Source organism: Micromys minutus (assembly GCF_963924665.1).
Source record: "Micromys minutus genome assembly, chromosome: 15".
Classification (NCBI taxonomy): Eukaryota; Metazoa; Chordata; class Mammalia; order Rodentia; family Muridae; genus Micromys; species Micromys minutus.
Genome location: NC_137984.1, coordinates 14,698,492 through 14,708,689, shown reverse-complemented (window position 1 = coordinate 14,708,689; position 10,198 = coordinate 14,698,492).

Genomic DNA, 10,198 nt, shown 5'->3' with positions numbered 1-10,198 from the left:
TAATCATGGTAACATTTTGAAATTCAAGTTGGCATTGGACTACGTAAGCATTCTAAACTCTGAAAGAACCTCCTGGAGAAATAGAATTTCTCCTTTGCAATCTAGGGTGTTATCAGTGTCTTAAGAAACATTTTGAATTGCAATTGTTTAAAATTCTACAACACAAGTAGTTATGTTCAGTTACTCTTGTTAATCATTGATCTTATAAAGATGATACTTCTTGCCAGAGTACACAGATATGCTTTGTATCAGAACATTTTCCACAAAGTATATGAAAAATGTACTTATTTTTAGAGATAGAAAAATAATAAGCTAGTTCATCTTAAGTTACTCTAGGCTTTGCAAAAAGCTTGAAAAGGAAAATAAACTACTCATTCCCCACTGGGTATAGTGGCGCACACCTTTAATCTCACCACTCAGGAGGCAGAGGCAGGCGGATCTCTGAAAGTTCAAGGCCAGCCTCGTCTACAGGTAGAGTTCCAGGACAGCCGGGTCTGTTACACAGAGAAACCATGTCTTAAAAAACAAAAACTAACCAAGCAACAACAAAACCTCAGTAACAGTAGACAATAATAAACACAAAGATTTGTGCCAAATACATTATTGTAAAATAATATATATATATATATATATATATATATATATATATGTATATATATATATATATGCTTTAAAATGTCTACGTACTTAAAATCCAGCCTCTCAGATTATATTTAAAGTTCTAAGTGGCTGACAAAGTCTGTTTATTAGGTAAACTTATTTACATACAAAGGCTACATACTTTACTTTTTAAATACATTTTACTCACAAGTATCCTTATTTAATGAATTTTCCATTTAAAAGAGAAACATTACAAAAGCAACAGATTGCTAAAATACTAGCTACTGTTCATCACCTTTGCTTTTACTCTTTCCTCCCTGTCCCCTGCAGCTTTCCTAAGTCAAATTCCATTTAAGAGCTGTATTTCACAGGAATGCATTGAACTTATTCCTTTTAAGTTTATACTTGATATACTTAGTATTCTGTACAGTCTTTGGGAATAGGTGCCATGCCCTTTAAATTAACCAGCATTCACTTAAAGTTTTTAATTTAGCAGAAACAAAGTGTACTTGTGAATAATCTTACAACTTCAATTTAAGAGTCATACTATTGATTCAAAACAAAACAAACAAAAAAATCTAAGTTGTTCTCCCTTAGAAATATTCCTTGAGGTTTGATCGGTGAGTTTGGATTACACATTTAGAATATTAGTAATTAGATTATCGAAGAGCTTTGAGCCAAAGGACAATATAAAGTTAGGACTGTAGATTGGCCACAGTCCCAAATGGGATATATATCACCTGCCACTTGATTTTATCATTTACAAAGATCTATGTCATTAACACAAACCAAAAAGCAAAACAGCGAAGGTATGCATGAAAAATAAATGCTTTGTAATAGATCCTAATGAGTATAAATTGAGTTAACGGCTTTAATACAAGGTTTGTAGCTGAAGTATTTGTAATCAAAGAGGTAGTACTACCTCATTTAGTACTAAAGTCCTTTGAAGAAGTGCAGCGAAGGTCCCTCCATGAATTTAGTTGGCCTTCCCTTGAAAGCTTGTTTCTTTTAGACAGCAGCTACTATCCATGAGCTTAACCAAAAGGAATTGTATTTATTTATTTGCGCCTCCTAGTGCTTTGCAGAGATAGAAATTGGGGAAACTACTTTGTTGCTCAGCTCCCAAGAGTTGGATCATAGAGCCTGTGACCTGACTGGCTACTGAACCAAGTGGGAAGCCACAGGTTGCCTTTGGGAATGTGTCCTGCAAGAAGGTAAGTACTCTCCACACAGTCTCACCTGCCCATTGTTCTGGATTGAATTGAACCCATTCTCTCAGACCTCAAATGATGTTCATAGGTACCGGGACACAGAGCAGGATGTAAATACCAGACTCCAGCTGTTAAGCCACTACAAACTGAGGGTTTTGTTCGTTATACTGAGAAAAAAATGTTTTTTCTGTCTATCATAATGTAATGAGGGACTGTCCTCCAACCCAAGCAACTACCTGGATCGTTCAGGTCCCCTCTGAGACCCCACAAAAGATTACACCAGCTGAGCTAGACTACAGTTTACCCCTGCAGAAAGAAGCTGAGTAAGGTATGAGATTCTCTGAGTACCCAGATGCTCACCACTATTTGTCAACACTGCAGGAGGCTGGTGGGAGGGAACTGTAGTATATGGGAGCCCTGGGAGGTCTAGAGCTGGGCTCCATCTGTGTGACTACTGGAGAAGCCTTCATCCCTGCTGGCTAAGGCTTTTGACATGCTGTAGGGTGTTCACGTAACTTTAACCGTTGCCTAGGTTCTGTAAGGAAGCCCAATAAATTCATTGGTTCCCCAGAATGAACTTAGATGGAATTGTGCCTCTGTTGTGGGGACCTCAGGAGGAGGAGTAAACATTGCTTTATGTCTCCCCAGGAAAGGAATTATAGCAACAAATAGTATTGTATATTTTGTCAACAATACAGGAGTTAGATGGGCAAAAAATTGCTTTTTGGAAATGAAAGAACATTTATTAGACATAAAGAATTTGAGGCTTTGAATAAGAATGGCCCTGATAGTCTCCTACATTTGAGTGCTTAGTCACCAGGAAGTGCCACTATTTAAAAAGGATGGAAGAGCATCCTGCCTCCCCATGGAAATTTTTTAGGACTCTAAAACTAAACCAGCTTGGAACCCAGCCTGACCACCTGTTGTAGTTGTATCTGCCCACCTGGGTCTGATTGGGACAGAGCCTGCAGAATAGGGTCCACCTGCAACACCGCCTGCAGAGTGGGGTTGGCCCGAGGCACAGCCAACAAGGTAGGATGCACTGACCCCCATTATCTAGTCAGTGTCTCCCTCCATTTTTCCAAGAAGTCCTGCTGCCATCAGGATCATTCACCCAACACCAGGGAAAACCAGATGCCTAAAGGACAGCATAAGAGCACAAGCAACAATACCCAGGCAATAAGGGACCAGAGCCCAGCAATCCTGTTACAACAAACCCAGGACATTTAATTAAACTGAAACACAAGGATCTTTAATCCAATATTATGAAGATGATAGAAGCCTTTGAAGAAGACATGAGTAAATCCCTTAATATACAGAAAAATACATTCAAACAGGTAGAGGCATTAAAAGAGAAAGCAAATAAATATAAAGAAATATAGGAAAACACAAGTGAAGGATATAAATAGGACTGTTCAAGACTTGGAAAAAGAAATGGAAGCAATAAAGAAATCACAAATTGAAGCAATTCTTGAGATGGAAAACCTAGGAAAGAAGATCTACATAGATAAACATCACCAACAAAATACAGGAGATAGAAGAGAGAATCTCAAGTGCAGAAGATGCAATACAAGAAAAAATATATCAAAGAAAATGCAAAATCACTCTCTTGCTTCTCTTGCCTCTCTAGGCCTCTTACAGCCTTGCTCTCCCAACCCTACCACTCCTCTTCCCCTTCCCTTCCCCCTTCTCCCTCCACCGTGCTCATGGCCAGCCTCTCTCTCTCTCTCTCTCCCTCCCTCTCTGCCTCTACCACCCTCTTAACTCTCCCATGACCTGAATAAACTCTATTCTGTACCATACCGTTGTGTGGCTGGTCCCTCATGGGGAAGGGATTCCCAACATGGGCCCACCAGAGGCATCTCCCTTGCCCCCAGGCCTCGACGCACCTCCATGGGCCATATGCCCCCAACTCTCTTCATCCTTTCCCTAACATTGGTGCCGAAACCCGGGACGTCATCTTTTCACAACATTGGTGCCCTGTGACTTTTCCTTTCAGTGACTTTTCCTTTCATTGGTGCCCTGTGTGAGGAGATTAGATTTCCTCGTGACCACATATCTCGTTTTCTTTTCATTCTGTGACTTTTAACAACATTGGATTGGTGCTGCGCGACTCAAAATACAGGTTCGCATCCCAACACTCACTAGCCCAGGAACTGCTACAGGAAACCCACTCAGATCTACCTCCAATGGACCAAATAAGACTCCACCCAGATAACTTCTTGCCAAGTCCAGGCACTCATTATTACATCTAGAACAGCTCCGGAGAAGCAACCTACAGAATAAGCCTTCTCTTGCAGACACAGACGCTTCTACTGGACCTGTTCCTTCTGACCTATCCTCAGATGGTTCCACAGACCCTGGACAACAAGGAAATATCCAACTCTAAGACTGGACAAACATCCCTACTTCTACTTTCCTGGACTCTAGAAACATTCTTGATCTTAGAGCATAAGCCATTAGTGTTCTGTTCAGTAAATTTCCCCTGTGCCTATGTGTTATAAGTGTTTCTCTACTTTCTCCTCTAATATTTTTATTGTACTACTTGGTTTTATGTGGAGATCTTTGATCCACTTGCACTTGAGCTTTGTACAAGGAGATAAGAAAGAATCGATTTGCATTCTTTTGCATGCTGACTGCCAGTTGAACCAACACCATTTGTTGAAGAAGTTGTCCTTTTTCCACTGAATGTTTTTAGCTCCTTTGTCAAAGATCAAGTGACCATAGGTGTGTGGGTTCATTTCTAGGTCTTCAATTCTGTTCCACTGATCTACCTACCTATCTCTACCGATACCATGTGGTTTTTGTCACAATTGCTTTGTAATATAGCTTGAGATCAGGGATGGTAATTTTCCTGGAAGTTCTTTTATTGTTGAGAATACATTTTGCTATTCTAGGTTTTTTTTTTTATTCCAGATGAATTTGCAAATTACTCTTCCCAACTCTATGAAGAATTGAGTTGGAATTTTGATGGTGATTGAATTGAATCTGTAGATTGCTTTTGGCAAGGTGGCTATTTTTACTTTATTAATCCTTCCAATCCATGAGCATGGGAGATTTTTCCACCTTCTGGCATTATAAAATCTGAAACTGGATTGTTGGATACATAAAAAGTCAAAAGCAAGGGATATTTAAAGAGAAATTTCAGTCTTAAAGGCTGATGCTCATGGTGTTCTCATGCTGTGTAGACACATACAGTTACATACAATTACATACAGTTACATACATACTGACTGGTGTGGTGGCAGCTCAGACACACAGTCCTGGTCCATGGAGCACACTAGCTATTGGTAGACACATACGGTTACATACAATTACATACAGTTACATACATACTGACTGGTGTGGTGGCAGCTCAGACACACAGTCCTGGTCCATGGAGCACACTAGCTATTGGTAGACACATACGGTTACATACAATTACATACAGTTACATACATACTGACTGGAATGGTGGCAACTCAGATGCATAGTGCTGGTCCATGGAGCACACTACTAGCTATTGGTAGACAGTTACATACAGTTACATACAAGTACATACAGTTACATACATACTGACTGGTGTGGTGGCAGCTCAGATGTACAGTCCTGGTTCATGGAGCACACTAGCTATTGGTAGAGAGTTACATACAGTTACATACAATTACATACAGTTACATACATACTGACTGGGATGGTAGCAGCTCAGACGCACAGTCCTGGTTCATGGAGCACACTAGCTATTGGTAGACATACAGTTGCCAACAATAAAGGGGAAAGGTCTGACTTGATAGAAATGAGATTTGACTCAGCCCGTCCTTTTTATCTCTAGATGTCTAGCCCATGCAATACTGGTCGAGTGGGTATTAGAGAGCCATGTGTTAGCAGAAGTGAAACGAAGAAGACTCTACATAAGCCATGATGACAAGCGTCATGGAAACACGCCTACAGGGCCCAGCTGTCTCATCCGGTTAATTTGTTTTTCTTTTCTCAAGTAATTGGTTTTCACAGAAGAGCATGTTTTCCTTCCAAACAAATGCACTAATAGCACAGTACCACACAGTTTCATCTTTGCTTGTTTTATAAAACAAAGTGTAAGAAAAGATATTGAAATACAGTAAGTTTGATCTCATAAGTAGTCAGAGGCATATATATATATATATATATATATATATATATATGTAGAGAAATATACATAATATATATATTTCCTTTATATTACAAATATATGCTTCCTTTATAATATGTAGTATATATAACATATATGTGAAAATAGATTTATATAATAAAATTTATATAAAAATAAATATATAAATGTATAATTATATATATAAATTATATATTATACATCAGATAATATACAAATTATAATATATAAGACAAATATATATATGGAAAATGTAACTTTTAAATAAAGCTTCATGTGTATGGGTGTGTTTTGCCTGCATCCAGGTCTATGTACTGTGTACATGCCTGGTGCCCATAGAGGTCAGATCCCCTGGAGATGGAGTTATTGACAATTATAAGCCATCTTTGGGTGCAGGGAACTGAATCTCAGTTCTCTGAAAGACCATAAAGTGCTCTTAATCGTTGAGCCATCTCTGCTGCCTCTTTTTTTAAAATTATTTTAAAACAAATGATATAATGATTAGCTTTAATTTATAACTTTATGTTTATATATTTTGTATAATTTAAGTCATGTATTAGTAAATATAATAAGTGTTTAACAAACATAATATAATAAATATATAACATACATATTGCCCCACAATCTGTTCTATTTATAGCAAATTCAACCTGTTTTCTGTAAAAGGAAGAGAATGCCACCCAGAGTACTGAGCCATCTGAACAAACTATGAGCAAACTAACCACCACCCCCACCCTGTCTACAGTAGGGCAGCTTCTTCTGCATAGATACAATGCAATGAACACCACTCTCAGCAGCCACTCAAAAATGTTGTGTTTTCCTTAAATAATAACACAACCAAACAGGTGAAGGAATTGAACAAAACTATTTAGGATCTAAAAAATGGAAATAAAAATAAAGAAAGAAATCACAAAAGGAGACAACCCTGGAAATAGGAAACCTAGGAAAGAGATCAGGAGTTGTAGATGCAAGAAGCATCACCAACAGAAGACTCTCGGGTGCAGAAGATACCATAGAAACAACTGTCAAAGAAAATGCAAAACAACTTCTAACCCAAAACATGCAGGGAATTCAGGACACAATGAAAAGACCAAACCTGAGGATAATAGTTATAGACGAGAGCGAAGATTCCCAACTTAAGGGGCCAGTAAATATCTTCATCAAAATTATAGAAGAAAACATCCCTAACTTAAAGAAAGAGATGCCCATGGACATACAAGAAGCCTACAGAACTCCAAATAGATTGGATCAGAAAAGAAATTCCTTTCATTACATAATAATCAAAACACAAAATGCACAAAACAAAGAATATTAAAAACAGTAAGGGGAAAAAGGTCAAGTAACATATAAAGGCAGACCCTATCAGAATTACACCAGACTTCTCAACAGAGACTCTAAAAGCCAGAAGATCCTGGACAGATGTCACAGAGACTCTAAGAGAACACAAATGCCAGCTCAGGTTACTATAGCCAGCAAAACTCTCAATTAACATAGATGGAGAAACCAAGACATTCCATGACAAAATCAAATTTACACAATGTCTGTCCACAAATAGGATAATAGATTAAAAAAAAAAAAAAAACTCTAATGCAAGGAGGGAAACTACACCCTAGAAAAAGCAAGAAAGTGATCTTTTTTCAAGAAACCCAAAAGAAGAAAACCACAAAAACATAATTCCACCTCTAACAACAAAAATAACAGGACACAACAATCACTTTTCCTTAATATCTCTTAACGTCAATGGACTCAATTTCCCCAAGAAAAAGACATAGACTAATAGACTGGATATGTGAACAGAATCCAGTATTTGTTGTTTTCTAAACAGAGTCTCACTACATATCCTAGGCTGCTCCAGAACTCTACATAGACCAAACTGGCCTAGAGCCTGTGGTGAGCCTTCTGCCTCTGTCTCCTGGGTTTACAAGGGTGTGTCATCAGTCAGCCTAAAATAGAAAAACATTTTCTGTGAGTTGCTGACAAAGGAAGAAATACAAATTGACCTCTAGTTGAATTAACTAAATGTTCAGTCAGTGAAGGAAGAAAATGTCACATGTGGACTCAAGCATCTCAGATGACAGAAAAACGAGCAGGAAACAAAGGCAACTACAGTTAAACCAGGTCTGGTATGTCTGTGTTTCCCATATGCCAAGCCTCTGCTCTTCAAATGGGTCTTGGACAGTTGGTAGGATCTTGGATGGTCGTTTTAGAACAAGTCGATGTAATTCTTGGGGTTTTCTTGCTCCTACATAACTGCAGGGCATTTCTAGGCTGTTTTAGCTCCCAAAGAAAGACAACAACCTGATATTTTTATTAACTAAGCTGGGCAGGCTGTGGGCTAATCTAATCTGACTAGGCTGCTACTACCCTGCCAAATGCACCACTACCTGCCACCTGGTTTGCCCTCGCTTGCTCTGATCCATGTGAGTCCTCACACCTGCTATCTCATTGAAACCTCATGGCAAACCCCTCTAGTCCATCCACAAGGTCTCTCCACATCTCTCTGTTTCTTCTCTACTCTCTCTTCTTGGGACCCTCAGCTGAGATTGGAAGTCCCACCCTATACTCTTTCGTCCTGGTGATTGGCTGATCAGATCTTTATTAACCAATCAGAGGTGAGGGAATATAATCTTTATGTAACATCCAGACCAGGAGTACTTGACCATGCCAGCATCCAGACTGCAATCAGATGTCCGGGGAGAACAATCAGTATCTGAGTGCACAGTGCACAAAACTATTCTCCAGCAATAGATGAGCAAGTGTAGGGCCAAAGCAAGATATTTGTTGCCCTTGCTAAATGACATAAACTAAGTAAGACAGTGAGAACTGTCTTTCATTTTTCTGTTGGATGGCAACTGCTCACCTAAGGGCTCACCTTACTACATGACCTTACTAAAGGGTCTGTCCAAATAGGTGAGTTTATGTTCCCCATTGCTTTGTATCTGCAAAATAGATTTCTGTGTTTGAAATAGATCTTAGAGCCCTAGAGCCTCCCATGCTTAATCCTACCTCTTCATCTATTCTAGTTAAGAATTCACTTAAAATTGAATTGACCTATGCTTACATTTAGATTCTGCTTCTTATCAACTGAAGCAGGTTCATTTGCTTTCTTGAGCAACGATGTTCATGAGAAAGCGGGGGGCGGGGGGGGGGACTTGATCAGAGTATACAAAGTGCTCAACAGAGTGTTTACTATCCTTACAGTAGTCTCAGGACCCAGTGTCCCTGCCCCGGAAGAAGTGTGATGCAGCCTGTGTCAGATAAAGATGGTATTAAACTCCTCTGAGATCTGGCTTCCCCAGAGCCTGCTTCACTGTGCTCTGAGAAGGTAAGAAGAGCTCCCTAGGAGTCAGGAGTCAAGCAAAGGAAACCTGCAGTGATGAGTCAGACATATTCTACCTTCATGGGCCTGCTTAAAGATGCTAGAACCTCAGACTTTGTCACGAAACTTTTAAAGCACCCAACTAGACAATAAACGAAAGCTCAACCTTTTCTACCCCACCCCCTTCACTCCTCAAGTTCACCAGCCAAACTGACCCAGTCCTGTTTCTCTAATGTTCTGAACACATACCTACTTCCAGCAATAGTTTACCCCAGTGCCCTCTCTGTAGGTAAATAATGACTAGACACAGCCAAAGAATTCCCAAATGGATGATATGATGCTTATGATTTGTTTTAATGAGCACTGACAATTAGAATAAAACTTTCCACATAAATGTGTCAGACTTGCAAAGGTATTATTTATGAGCACAAAGATCTCGGAAAAGAAAAGGTGACCTATTCAGGATCAAGTTTCAGACTCCTTTAAGTTTTTCTTGGAAGCTTTCTGTTCCTTTTGGCGCAGTCTCATCTTTCAGCTGTGTCGAGGGAATAATGGGGATTTTGTTTGCTGTCAAGATAAAGATATCATACACAAGTGACACTCCTAGATTCTCAAAGCACAAAACAGTCAAAACGATAAACCCGTGTGCACTGAACGCTGCTCTTGCTTAACTACACAGGTTTTTAAGGTGGTTGAAAGTGAACATTATTCGAACCCCAAATAGGCACCCACATACTTCAAAGTCCGCCCCTCTGGAACCCTGATTAAACACAAACCACACCCAAACACCAAGCTCCCAGCACAAACCAAATGCAAAGAGATCCTTTATTAAGCAGAACAAAGAGACAAGGTGGCTGAATCTGAATCACACAGAAGCAACACAGCTTTTCACGTGTTCATTTTAATAGGGAAAAGGGGGAGGTCTGTGATAGCAAGAGCTTG